Here is a 12,120-nt window from a genome sequence, read left to right as displayed (position 1 = left end):
ATTATTGACAAGTTTTCCAACACTTTTGATAAACGGGGAAAAATAGAAATAGGCCTATAACAGTTAGGATCAGCTTGATCTCCCCCTTTGGCGATATACCACAATCCCCCGAGGTGCCTTATTGCTATTTTTATTTATTTATTATTTAACTAGGCAAATCAGTTAAGAACAAATTCGTATTTTCAATGAAGGCCTACACCTGCCAAACACGGATGACGCAGGGCCAATTGTGCGCTGCCCTCTGGGCCTATCAATCACTGCCGGTTGTGATGATACAGCCTGGAAAAAATGGTTACCAACGTAATTTGAGTTTTGCTAAAACATAATATCAGTCAGTGTCTGATATATTTGTAATTTTATGTTGGCTATTACCGGTTTCTGTCTTCAATAGCATCAGCAGTTGTCGTGGCCGAGTGGTTAAGGCGATGGACTAGAAATCCATTGGGATCTTCCCGCGCAGGTTCGAATCCTGCCGACAACGTGATATTTTTCTCCTGTGATTGGTAATGCCCAGGCGTTTACATTGTATCAGCCTTCCTAAAATGCATTGTTATTTCATCAAGCATGTTAGCTAAATCACGTAGTTAGCTATGTAACGTTAGCTTGCTAAAACTGTTCCTCGCTTCACACCGTCAGCACCACTGACGATACACCCAGAAAAACGGACAGCGAAGATATAGATAGATGCCCTTCTTGAGGACATACTTGACGATGATTTCGATTCCCTTGCGCTAAACGTGAGTAAATAACCTTAGCTACATCGCCTTGCAATGTTGAATGCAGTTTTTTGTTGTTGTTGCTAACAGCATCTACTGTCCAGTAGTAGTAGCTAGCTAAAGTTAGCTGTTTGGATATCACACGGATGTATTAGCTAGCTATAATGAGATAAATATGAGGCTATGTTTGATTGTTTTTAGCCTGTTTCCAATGGAAAGGTTGCTTTCATTTTTGTCCTTCTGACTCCAATGCATTAGCTAACGTTACATTGCAAAAGGGCCGGCCCGTAGGTGGTGAATGTAGGAAACAACATCTCCACCCCGCTGATCCTCAACACTGGGGCCCCACAAGGGTGCGTTCTCAGCCCTCTCCTGTACTCCCTGTTCACCCATGACTGCGTGGCCATGCACGCCTCCAACTCAATCATCAAGTTTGCAGACGACACTACAGTGGTAGGCTTGATTACCAACAGCGACGAGACGGCCTACAGGGAGGAGGTGAGGGCCCTCGGAGTGTGGTGTCAGGAAAATAACCTCACACTCAATGTCAACAAAACAAAGGAGATGATCGTGGACTTCAGGAAACAGCAGAGGGAGAAGCCCCCTATCCATATCGACGGGACAGTAGTGGAGAAGGTGGAAAGTTCCTCGGCGTACACATCACGGACAAACTGAAATGGTCCACCCACACAGACACACAGCATGGTGAAGAAGGCGCAGCAGCGCCTTTTCAACCTCAGGAGGCTGAAGAAATTTGGCTTGTCACCAAAAACACTCACAAACTTTTACAACTGCACAATCGAGAGCATCCTGTCGGATAGTACAGATATTTCTGTACTAACAGTTTTCACCAATGTTCTCTTTATAATACTATGATAATGTTATATCAGTGGAGGCTGCTGAGGGGAGGACGGCTCATAATAATGTCTGGAATGGAATCAAACTATGTGTTTGATGCATTTGATACCATTCCACTGATTCCGCTTCCAGCCATTACCACGAGCTCCTCCTCCCAAATGTATTTTACCTTTATTTAACTACGCAAGTCAGTTAAGAACAAATTCTTATTTTCAGTGACGGCCTAGGAACAGTGGGTTAACTGTCAGTTCAGGGGCAGAACGAAAGATTTGTACCTTGTCAGTTCGGGGATTTGAACTTGCAACCTTCCGGTTACTAGTCCAACGCTTTAACCACTAGGAGGTGCCACCAATCTCCTGTGTTTTCTGTTTAAACAATAAGTAAGGGTTGAGCCTTGGGGTACTCCCTTGGTGACAGGCAGTGGCTGAGACAAAAAACAAACAGATTGCATACCAGAGAGAATACTATAGACATCAAGAAAGCCAGTCAATTGATTATTGACAAGTTTTCCAACACTTTTGATAAACGGGGAAAAATAGAAATAGGCCTATAACAGTTAGGATCAGCTTGATCTCCCCCTTTGGCGATATACCACAATCCCCCGAGGTGCCTTATTGCTATTTTTATTTATTTATTATTTAACTAGGCAAATCAGTTAAGAACAAATTCGTATTTTCAATGAAGGCCTACACCTGCCAAACACGGATGACGCAGGGCCAATTGTGCGCTGCCCTCTGGGCCTATCAATCACTGCCGGTTGTGATGATACAGCCTGGAAAAAATGGTTACCAACGTAATTTGAGTTTTGCTAAAACATAATATCAGTCAGTGTCTGATATATTTGTAATTTTATGTTGGCTATTACCGGTTTCTGTCTTCAATACCATCAGCAGTTGTCGTGGCCGAGTGGTTAAGGCGATGGACTAGAAATCCATTGGGATCTTCCCGCGCAGGTTCGACTCCTGCCGACAACGTGATATTTTTCTCCTGTGATTGGTAATGCCCAGGCGTTTACATTGTATCAGCCTTCCTAAAATGCATTGTTATTTCATCAAGCATGTTAGCTAAATCACGTCGTTAGTTATGTAACGTTAGCTTGCTAAAACTGTTCCTCGCTTCACACCGTCAGCACCACTGACGATACACCCAGAAAAACGGACAGCGAAGATATAGATAGATGCCCTTCTTGAGGACATACTTGACGATGATTTCGATTCCCTTGCGCTAAACGTGAGTAAATAACCTTAGCTACATCGCCTTGCAATGCTGAATGCAGTTTTTTGTTGTTGTTGCTAACAGCATCTACTGTCCAGTAGTAGTAGCTAGCTAAAGTTAGCTGTTTGGATATCACACGGATGTATTAGCTAGCTATAATGAGATAAATATGAGGCTATGTTTGATTGGTTTTAGCCTGTTTCCAATGGAAAGGTTGCTTTCATTTTTGTCCTTCTGACTCCAATGCATTAGCTAACGTTACATTGCAAAAGGGCCGGCCCGTAGGTGGTGAATGTAGGAAACAACATCTCCACCCCGCTGATCCTCAACACTGGGGCCCCACAAGGGTGCGTTCTCAGCCCTCTCCTGTACTCCCTGTTCACCCATGACTGCGTGGCCATGCACGCCTCCAACTCAATCATCAAGTTTGCAGACGACACTACAGTGGTAGGCTTGATTACCAACAGCGACGAGACGGCCTACAGGGAGGAGGTGAGGGCCCTCGGAGTGTGGTGTCAGGAAAATAACCTCACACTCAATGTCAACAAAACAAAGGAGATGATCGTGGACTTCAGGAAACAGCAGAGGGAGAAGCCCCCTATCCATATCGACGGGACAGTAGTGGAGAAGGTGGAAAGTTCCTCGGCGTACACATCACGGACAAACTGAAATGGTCCACCCACACAGACACACAGCGTGGTGAAGAAGGCGCAGCAGCGCCTTTTCAACCTCAGGAGGCTGAAGAAATTTGGCTTGTCACCAAAAACACTCACAAACTTTTACAACTGCACAATCGAGAGCATCCTGTCGGATAGTACAGATATTTCTGTACTAACAGTTTTCACCAATGTTCTCTTTATAATACTATGATAATGTTATATCAGTGGAGGCTGCTGAGGGGAGGACGGCTCATAATAATGTCTGGAATGGAATCAAACTATGTGTTTGATGCATTTGATACCATTCCACTGATTCCGCTTCCAGCCATTACCACGAGCTCCTCCTCCCAAATGTATTTTACCTTTATTTAACTACGCAAGTCAGTTAAGAACAAATTCTTATCTTCAGTGACGGCCTAGGAACAGTGGGTTAACTGTCAGTTCAGGGGCAGAACGAAAGATTTGTACCTTGTCAGTTCGGGGATTTGAACTTGCAACCTTGCGGTTACTAGTCCAACGCTTTAACCACTAGGAGGTGCCACCAATCTCCTGTGTTTTCTGTTTAAACAATAAGTAAGGGTTGAGCCTTGGGGTACTCCCTTGGTGACAGGCAGTGGCTGAGACAAAAAACAAACAGATTGCATACCAGAGAGAATACTATAGACATCAAGAAAGCCAGTCAATTGATTATTGACAAGTTTTCCAACACTTTTGATAAACGGGGAAAAATAGAAATAGGCCTATAACAGTTAGGATCAGCTTGATCTCCCCCTTTGGCGATATACCACAATCCCCCGAGGTGCCTTATTGCTATTTTTATTTATTTATTATTTAACTAGGCAAATCAGTTAAGAACAAATTCGTATTTTCAATGAAGGCCTACACCTGCCAAACACGGATGACGCAGGGCCAATTGTGCGCTGCCCTCTGGGCCTATCAATCACTGCCGGTTGTGATGATACAGCCTGGAAAAAATGGTTACCAACGTAATTTGAGTTTTGCTAAAACATAATATCAGTCAGTGTCTGATATATTGATATATTTGTAATTTTATGTTGGCTATTACCGGTTTCTGTCTTCAATAGCATCAGCAGTTGTCGTGGCCGAGTGGTTAAGGCGATGGACTAGAAATCCATTGGGATCTTCCCGCGCAGGTTCGACTCCTGCCGACAACATGATATTTTTCTCCTGTGATTGGTAATGCCCAGGCGTTTACATTGTATCAGCCTTCCTAAAATGCATTGTTATTTCATCAAGCATGTTAGCTAAATCACGTAGTTAGCTATGTAACGTTAGCTTGCTAAAACTGTTCCTCGCTTCACACCGTCAGCACCACTGACGATACACCCAGAAAAACGGACAGCGAAGATATAGATAGATGCCCTTCTTGAGGACATACTTGACGATGATTTCGATTCCCTTGCGCTAAACGTGAGTAAATAACCTTAGCTACATCGCCTTGCAATGTTGAATGCAGTTTTTTGTTGTTGTTGCTAACAGCATCTACTGTCCAGTAGTAGTAGCTAGCTAAAGTTAGCTGTTTGGATATCACACGGATGTATTAGCTAGCTATAATGAGATAAATATGAGGCTATGTTTGATTGTTTTTAGCCTGTTTCCAATGGAAAGGTTGCTTTCATTTTTGTCCTTCTGACGCCAATGCATTAGCTAACGTTACATTGCAAAAGGGCCGGCCCGTAGGTGGTGAATGTAGGAAACAACATCTCCACCCCGCTGATCCTCAACACTGGGGCCCCACAAGGGTGCGTTCTCAGCCCTCTCCTGTACTCCCTGTTCACCCATGACTGCGTGGCCATGCACGCCTCCAACTCAATCATCAAGTTTGCAGACGACACTACAGTGGTAGGCTTGATTACCAACAGCGACGAGACGGCCTACAGGGAGGAGGTGAGGGCCCTCGGAGTGTGGTGTCAGGAAAATAACCTCACACTCAATGTCAACAAAACAAAGGAGATGATCGTGGACTTCAGGAAACAGCAGAGGGAGAAGCCCCCTATCCATATCGACGGGACAGTAGTGGAGAAGGTGGAAAGTTCCTCGGCGTACACATCACGGACAAACTGAAATGGTCCACCCACACAGACACACAGCGTGGTGAAGAAGGCGCAGCAGCGCCTTTTCAACCTCAGGAGGCTGAAGAAATTTGGCTTGTCACCAAAAACACTCACAAACTTTTACAACTGCACAATCGAGAGCATCCTGTCGGATAGTACAGATATTTCTGTACTAACAGTTTTCACCAATGTTCTCTTTATAATACTATGATAATGTTATATCAGTGGAGGCTGCTGAGGGGAGGACGGCTCATAATAATGTCTGGAATGGAATCAAACTATGTGTTTGATGCATTTGATACCATTCCACTGATTCCGCTTCCAGCCATTACCACGAGCTCCTCCTCCCAAATGTATTTTACCTTTATTTAACTACGCAAGTCAGTTAAGAACAAATTCTTATTTTCAGTAACGGCCTAGGAACAGTGGGTTAACTGTCAGTTCAGGGGCAGAACGAAAGATTTGTACCTTGTCAGTTCAGGGATTTGAACTTGCAACCTTCCGGTTACTAGTCCAACGCTTTAACCACTAGGAGGTGCCACCAATCTCCTGTGTTTTCTATTTAAACAATAAGTAAGGGTTGAGCCTTGGGGTACTCCCTTGGTGACAGGCAGTGGCTGAGACAAAAAAAAAACAGATTGCATACCAGAGAGAATACTATAGACATCAAGAAAGCCAGTCAATTGATTATTGACAAGTTTTCCAACACTTTTGATAAACGGGGAAAAATAGAAATAGGCCTATAACAGTTAGGATCAGCTTGATCTCCCCCTTTGGCGATATACCACAATCCCCCGAGGTGCCTTATTGCTATTTTTATTTATTTATTATTTAACTAGGCAAATCAGTTAAGAACAAATTCGTATTTTCAATGAAGGCCTACACCTGCCAAACACGGATGACGCAGGGCCAATTGTGCGCTGCCCTCTGGGCCTATCAATCACTGCCGGTTGTGATGATACAGCCTGGAAAAAATGGTTACCAACGTAATTTGAGTTTTGCTAAAACATAATATCAGTCAGTGTCTGATATATTTGTAATTTTATGTTGGCTATTACCGGTTTCTGTCTTCAATAGCATCAGCAGTTGTCGTGGCCGAGTGGTTAAGGCGATGGACTAGAAATCCATTGGGATCTTCCCGCGCAGGTTCGAATCCTGCCGACAACGTGATATTTTTCTCCTGTGATTGGTAATGCCCAGGCGTTTACATTGTATCAGCCTTCCTAAAATGCATTGTTATTTCATCAAGCATGTTAGCTAAATCACGTAGTTAGCTATGTAACGTTAGCTTGCTAAAACTGTTCCTCGCTTCACACCGTCAGCACCACTGACGATACACCCAGAAAAACGGACAGCGAAGATATAGATGCCCTTCTTGAGGACATACTTGACGATGATTTCGATTCCCTTGCGCTAAACGTGAGTAAATAACCTTAGCTACATCGCCTTGCAATGTTGAATGCAGTTTTTTGTTGTTGTTGCTAACAGCATCTACTGTCCAGTAGTAGTAGCTAGCTAAAGTTAGCTGTTTGGATATCACACGGATGTATTAGCTAGCTATAATGAGATAAATATGAGGCTATGTTTGATTGTTTTTAGCCTGTTTCCAATGGAAAGGTTGCTTTCATTTTTGTCCTTCTGACTCCAATGCATTAGCTAACGTTACATTGCAAAAGGGCCGGCCCGTAGGTGGTGAATGTAGGAAACAACATCTCCACCCCGCTGATCCTCAACACTGGGGCCCCACAAGGGTGCGTTCTCAGCCCTCTCCTGTACTCCCTGTTCACCCATGACTGCGTGGCCATGCACGCCTCCAACTCAATCATCAAGTTTGCAGACGACACTACAGTGGTAGGCTTGATTACCAACAGCGACGAGACGGCCTACAGGGAGGAGGTGAGGGCCCTCGGAGTGTGGTGTCAGGAAAATAACCTCACACTCAATGTCAACAAAACAAAGGAGATGATCGTGGACTTCAGGAAACAGCAGAGGGAGAAGCCCCCTATCCATATCGACGGGACAGTAGTGGAGAAGGTGGAAAGTTCCTCGGCGTACACATCACGGACAAACTGAAATGGTCCACCCACACAGACACACAGCGTGGTGAAGAAGGCGCAGCAGCGCCTTTTCAACCTCAGGAGGCTGAAGAAATTTGGCTTGTCACCAAAAACACTCACAAACTTTTACAACTGCACAATCGAGAGCATCCTGTCGGATAGTACAGATATTTCTGTACTAACAGTTTTCACCAATGTTCTCTTTATAATACTATGATAATGTTATATCAGTGGAGGCTGCTGAGGGGAGGACGGCTCATAATAATGTCTGGAATGGAATCAAACTATGTGTTTGATGCATTTGATACCATTCCACTGATTCCGCTTCCAGCCATTACCACGAGCTCCTCCTCCCAAATGTATTTTACCTTTATTTAACTACGCAAGTCAGTTAAGAACAAATTCTTATTTTCAGTGACGGCCTAGGAACAGTGGGTTAACTGTCAGTTCAGGGGCAGAACGAAAGATTTGTACCTTGTCAGTTCGGGGATTTGAACTTGCAACCTTCCGGTTACTAGTCCAACGCTTTAACCACTAGGAGGTGCCACCAATCTCCTGTGTTTTCTGTTTAAACAATAAGTAAGGGTTGAGCCTTGGGGTACTCCCTTGGTGACAGGCAGTGGCTGAGACAAAAAACAAACAGATTGCATACCAGAGAGAATACTATAGACATCAAGAAAGCCAGTCAATTGATTATTGACAAGTTTTCCAACACTTTTGATAAACGGGGAAAAATAGAAATAGGCCTATAACAGTTAGGATCAGCTTGATCTCCCCCTTTGGCGATATACCACAATCCCCCGAGGTGCCTTATTGCTATTTTTATTTATTTATTATTTAACTAGGCAAATCAGTTAAGAACAAATTCGTATTTTCAATGAAGGCCTACACCTGCCAAACACGGATGACGCAGGGCCAATTGTGCGCTGCCCTCTGGGCCTATCAATCACTGCCGGTTGTGATGATACAGCCTGGAAAAAATGGTTACCAACGTAATTTGAGTTTTGCTAAAACATAATATCAGTCAGTGTCTGATATATTTGTAATTTTATGTTGGCTATTACCGGTTTCTGTCTTCAATAGCATCAGCAGTTGTCGTGGCCGAGTGGTTAAGGCGATGGACTAGAAATCCATTGGGATCTTCCCGCGCAGGTTCGAATCCTGCCGACAACGTGATATTTTTCTCCTGTGATTGGTAATGCCCAGGCGTTTACATTGTATCAGCCTTCCTAAAATGCATTGTTATTTCATCAAGCATGTTAGCTAAATCACGTAGTTAGCTATGTAACGTTAGCTTGCTAAAACTGTTCCTCGCTTCACACCGTCAGCACCACTGACGATACACCCAGAAAAACGGACAGCGAAGATATAGATAGATGCCCTTCTTGAGGACATACTTGACGATGATTTCGATTCCCTTGCGCTAAACGTGAGTAAATAACCTTAGCTACATCGCCTTGCAATGTTGAATGCAGTTTTTTGTTGTTGTTGCTAACAGCATCTACTGTCCAGTAGTAGTAGCTAGCTAAAGTTAGCTGTTTGGATATCACACGGATGTATTAGCTAGCTATAATGAGATAAATATGAGGCTATGTTTGATTGTTTTTAGCCTGTTTCCAATGGAAAGGTTGCTTTCATTTTTGTCCTTCTGACTCCAATGCATTAGCTAACGTTACATTGCAAAAGGGCCGGCCCGTAGGTGGTGAATGTAGGAAACAACATCTCCACCCCGCTGATCCTCAACACTGGGGCCCCACAAGGGTGCGTTCTCAGCCCTCTCCTGTACTCCCTGTTCACCCATGACTGCGTGGCCATGCACGCCTCCAACTCAATCATCAAGTTTGCAGACGACACTACAGTGGTAGGCTTGATTACCAACAGCGACGAGACGGCCTACAGGGAGGAGGTGAGGGCCCTCGGAGTGTGGTGTCAGGAAAATAACCTCACACTCAATGTCAACAAAACAAAGGAGATGATCGTGGACTTCAGGAAACAGCAGAGGGAGAAGCCCCCTATCCATATCGACGGGACAGTAGTGGAGAAGGTGGAAAGTTCCTCGGCGTACACATCACGGACAAACTGAAATGGTCCACCCACACAGACACACAGCGTGGTGAAGAAGGCGCAGCAGCGCCTTTTCAACCTCAGGAGGCTGAAGAAATTTGGCTTGTCACCAAAAACACTCACAAACTTTTACAACTGCACAATCGAGAGCATCCTGTCGGATAGTACAGATATTTCTGTACTAACAGTTTTCACCAATGTTCTCTTTATAATACTATGATAATGTTATATCAGTGGAGGCTGCTGAGGGGAGGACGGCTCATAATAATGTCTGGAATGGAATCAAACTATGTGTTTGATGCATTTGATACCATTCCACTGATTCCGCTTCCAGCCATTACCACGAGCTCCTCCTCCCAAATGTATTTTACCTTTATTTAACTACGCAAGTCAGTTAAGAACAAATTCTTATTTTCAGTGACGGCCTAGGAACAGTGGGTTAACTGTCAGTTCAGGGGCAGAACGAAAGATTTGTACCTTGTCAGTTCGGGGATTTGAACTTGCAACCTTGCGGTTACTAGTCCAACGCTTTAACCACTAGGAGGTGCCACCAATCTCCTGTGTTTTCTGTTTAAACAATAAGTAAGGGTTGAGCCTTGGGGTACTCCCTTGGTGACAGGCAGTGGCTGAGACAAAAAAAAAACAGATTGCATACCAGAGAGAATACTATAGACATCAAGAAAGCCAGTCAATTGATTATTGACAAGTTTTCCAACACTTTTGATAAACGGGGAAAAATAGAAATAGGCCTATAACAGTTAGGATCAGCTTGATCTCCCCCTTTGGCGATATACCACAATCCCCCGAGGTGCCTTATTGCTATTTTTATTTATTTATTATTTAACTAGGCAAATCAGTTAAGAACAAATTCGTATTTTCAATGAAGGCCTACACCTGCCAAACACGGATGACGCAGGGCCAATTGTGCGCTGCCCTCTGGGCCTATCAATCACTGCCGGTTGTGATGATACAGCCTGGAAAAAAATGGTTACCAACGTAATTTGAGTTTTGCTAAAACATAATATCAGTCAGTGTGTGATATATTTGTAATTTTATGTTGGCTATTACCGGTTTCTGTCTTCAATAGCATCAGCAGTTGTCGTGGCCGAGTGGTTAAGGCGATGGACTAGAAATCCATTGGGATCTTCCCGCGCAGGTTCGAATCCTGCCGACAACGTGATATTTTTCTCCTGTGATTGGTAATGCCCAGGCGTTTACATTGTATCAGCCTTCCTAAAATGCATTGTTATTTCATCAAGCATGTTAGCTAAATCACGTAGTTAGCTATGTAACGTTAGCTTGCTAAAACTGTTCCTCGCTTCACACCGTCAGCACCACTGACGATACACCCAGAAAAACGGACAGCGAAGATATAGATAGATGCCCTTCTTGAGGACATACTTGACGATGATTTCGATTCCCTTGCGCTAAACGTGAGTAAATAACCTTAGCTACATCGCCTTGCAATGTTGAATGCAGTTTTTTGTTGTTGTTGCTAACAGCATCTACTGTCCAGTAGTAGTAGCTAGCTAAAGTTAGCTGTTTGGATATCACACGGATGTATTAGCTAGCTATAATGAGATAAATATGAGGCTATGTTTGATTGTTTTTAGCCTGTTTCCAATGGAAAGGTTGCTTTCATTTTTGTCCTTCTGACGCCAATGCATTAGCTAACGTTACATTGCAAAAGGGCCGGCCCGTAGGTGGTGAATGTAGGAAACAACATCTCCACCCCGCTGATCCTCAACACTGGGGCCCCACAAGGGTGCGTTCTCAGCCCTCTCCTGTACTCCCTGTTCACCCATGACTGCGTGGCCATGCACGCCTCCAACTCAATCATCAAGTTTGCAGACGACACTACAGTGGTAGGCTTGATTACCAACAGCGACGAGACGGCCTACAGGGAGGAGGTGAGGGCCCTCGGAGTGTGGTGTCAGGAAAATAACCTCACACTCAATGTCAACAAAACAAAGGAGATGATCGTGGACTTCAGGAAACAGCAGAGGGAGAAGCCCCCTATCCATATCGACGGGACAGTAGTGGAGAAGGTGGAAAGTTCCTCGGCGTACACATCACGGACAAACTGAAATGGTCCACCCACACAGACACACAGCGTGGTGAAGAAGGCGCAGCAGCGCCTTTTCAACCTCAGGAGGCTGAAGAAATTTGGCTTGTCACCAAAAACACTCACAAACTTTTACAACTGCACAATCGAGAGCATCCTGTCGGATAGTACAGATATTTCTGTACTAACAGTTTTCACCAATGTTCTCTTTATAATACTATGATAATGTTATATCAGTGGAGGCTGCTGAGGGGAGGACGGCTCATAATAATGTCTGGAATGGAATCAAACTATGTGTTTGATGCATTTGATACCATTCCACTGATTCCGCTTCCAGCCATTACCACGAGCTCCTCCTCCCAAATGTATTTTACCTTTATTTAACTACGCAAGTCAGTTAAGAACAAATTC

At 44.1% G+C, this 12,120-nt stretch overlaps 6 non-coding genes across 6 annotated transcripts; all 6 read left to right on the top strand.

Annotated features, from left to right (window-relative positions):
- The first annotated feature begins 399 nt into the window (after positions 1–399).
- trnas-aga (transfer RNA serine (anticodon AGA)) lies at positions 400–481 on the top strand. The gene has a single exon. It is a non-coding gene; the product is annotated as a tRNA-Ser (tRNA).
- Positions 482–2,466: 1,985 nt separating this feature from the next.
- On the top strand, positions 2,467–2,548 carry trnas-aga (transfer RNA serine (anticodon AGA)). The gene has a single exon. It is a non-coding gene; the product is annotated as a tRNA-Ser (tRNA).
- A 1,993-nt stretch (positions 2,549–4,541) lies between these two features.
- On the top strand, positions 4,542–4,623 carry trnas-aga (transfer RNA serine (anticodon AGA)). The gene has a single exon. It is a non-coding gene; the product is annotated as a tRNA-Ser (tRNA).
- A 1,985-nt stretch (positions 4,624–6,608) lies between these two features.
- trnas-aga (transfer RNA serine (anticodon AGA)) lies at positions 6,609–6,690 on the top strand. The gene has a single exon. It is a non-coding gene; the product is annotated as a tRNA-Ser (tRNA).
- A 1,981-nt stretch (positions 6,691–8,671) lies between these two features.
- On the top strand, positions 8,672–8,753 carry trnas-aga (transfer RNA serine (anticodon AGA)). Its single transcript has one exon. It is a non-coding gene; the product is annotated as a tRNA-Ser (tRNA).
- Positions 8,754–10,739: 1,986 nt separating this feature from the next.
- On the top strand, positions 10,740–10,821 carry trnas-aga (transfer RNA serine (anticodon AGA)). The gene has a single exon. It is a non-coding gene; the product is annotated as a tRNA-Ser (tRNA).
- Positions 10,822–12,120: the final 1,299 nt, after the last annotated feature.

Source organism: Oncorhynchus mykiss, chromosome 2 (genome assembly GCF_057628025.1).
Source record: "Oncorhynchus mykiss isolate SJ-2025 chromosome 2, ASM5762802v1, whole genome shotgun sequence".
Lineage (NCBI taxonomy): Eukaryota > Metazoa > Chordata > Actinopteri > Salmoniformes > Salmonidae > Oncorhynchus > Oncorhynchus mykiss.
The sequence above is the reverse complement of the archived record's forward strand: the minus strand, read 5'-3'. Positions and strand labels throughout refer to the sequence as shown.